We start from the raw sequence: 1,985 nt of genomic DNA, 5'->3' as shown, positions 1-1,985 counted from the left end.
GGGTTGCCACTTTTCATAAAATTTTAAAATAGTCACATGTGCTTAGATACCTATAGTTTTTTTTTCTGATTTCTCTTGGCTTTTCGCGGTAACCTTTTTAGCCACTTACAGAGTGTTTTGGAAGACGGAGTAAGATTGATTACATACGACGACTTTTTAGCAGCGATGCAAACACGCGTTCGTGAAACGCGCTATTGCAACGCTGCACTTGCGATCTAAAAGCGATTGCATCGATTCAAACACGCGACTTCATCGATACGAACGCGCGATTGCGTCGATATAAACACGTTGAATAATTATGTACGAAAAATCTGTGTTTATGCACATTATTTTGTTTTCTTAATTATAAATTTAAAAGGCAAATTAATAAATACATTAAATAAATAAATTAATTAGTTTAAAACCTGCATCGCCGTGTAAAGGTAGACGATTAGCTACTGCATTGCGTTTGCATCGCTGCTAAATGTCGCCGTGTGTAAAAACTATTATCCGCATATCACCGTGTACTACATCCGTGTCATATTCTACTAGCTCGAGGAATGATACAAACGAACTGACACCGTTGGCGAAACTAGTAAAAACACAAGTGCCTGCTAATACTTACCAAAATAAATATTCTCGCTGTTGTGTACCGACGTACTGCCTGTACTGAAATTGCTGACTTGTATTGTAAATTAAGTCATTTGAACTACAAATTACCATGTTTACCTACGACTACACATAATGTGTGAGTAACGGTACACTCAAACGGTACAATCAAAACGTTCGATCCTATATTATATCGACGGTCCAGGGATATTTGTGTGGCTGGTATAAACAGAACACTCACTTCATTATAATATTTATTATAAAAACTACATGTTACAAGCGTACACAACAGAGTGCGTCATCAATCGATGAGCGACCGCATATATCTAAGTATGAAATGCTTACGTGCATACATGTACATACATAATATATTGTTGTAATTAAAATAAGTATAAAATTTATCTGAAAAATATAAACCGGGTCGCAAATAAAATTGTATGTAATTATGACAATATGGTATTTAGAAAGTTATATTTCTTGCAGTAATCGGAGTCGGTATAAACCATTATTTAGTGTTGTCTTACAAAAACCTATTGTGTGCAAATCAATACATTTTCATATTGTATGATTATGATAAACAAATGTGTTATCTCAATTGTTCTTATCGACAAATAGATATGACACACCTGAGATTACCAATAGGTAAATGAAAACTGCCAATAATTATTATAGCTTGGTTCGACTCCTACCTTAGAGGCCGCTTCCAGTGTATTCGCTCTGATGAGGCTTCCTCTGATTGGGTGTGACTTGATGCTGATTCCTGCTATTTGGATGCTACTGAAGAGCTGCTAAATAAGCATGGACGACTGCAAAACCTATAAAATATGACCGAATTTCACATTTCCGCAGTAAGCTCAAATGGCTTCCCATCCGTCTCCGCAGGAATTTGCATATTGTTTCCATTGTTTATAATGTTTTACATAACCCTGTGTCTCCCGGGTACCTGAAAGAGCATTTCAGCTTTCTTATGTCCCAGGATAAACCCTGTCGCTCTCTTGTTAGGTCCCTGTTTTCTTTTCCATGCTTCAATTCCGGTTTCTATTCTCACTCCTTTACTGTTCTTGCGGTCAGGCTTTGGAATGCACTTCCTCTTACTGGGGTCTTACCATTAACTCTTATCACGATTCAGTTTAGGACCTAAAATAAATCGTTGTGGGACAGCGCTTCATGAAGTGTATATCACCATCCCGCTTTTTTGTCGTTACGAACCTATACTGAACCGTAATAAGAGTTCATGGTAAGGCCCCTGTTCACGATAGTAAATCGTTAGCTATTTTTAAAGTGATACTTATTATGTGTCTACTATTCCATCCATATCTTAGATATTATATTATAACACACACGCACACGCACACACACACACACACACACACACACACACACACACACACACACAC

The sequence above is a fragment of the Hyposmocoma kahamanoa genome, unplaced genomic scaffold (genome assembly GCF_003589595.1).
Source record: "Hyposmocoma kahamanoa isolate Upper Pololo Valley unplaced genomic scaffold, ASM358959v1 78, whole genome shotgun sequence".
In the NCBI taxonomy this organism is placed as follows: Eukaryota; Metazoa; Arthropoda; class Insecta; order Lepidoptera; family Cosmopterigidae; genus Hyposmocoma; species Hyposmocoma kahamanoa.
This window is presented reverse-complemented; position numbering follows the sequence as displayed.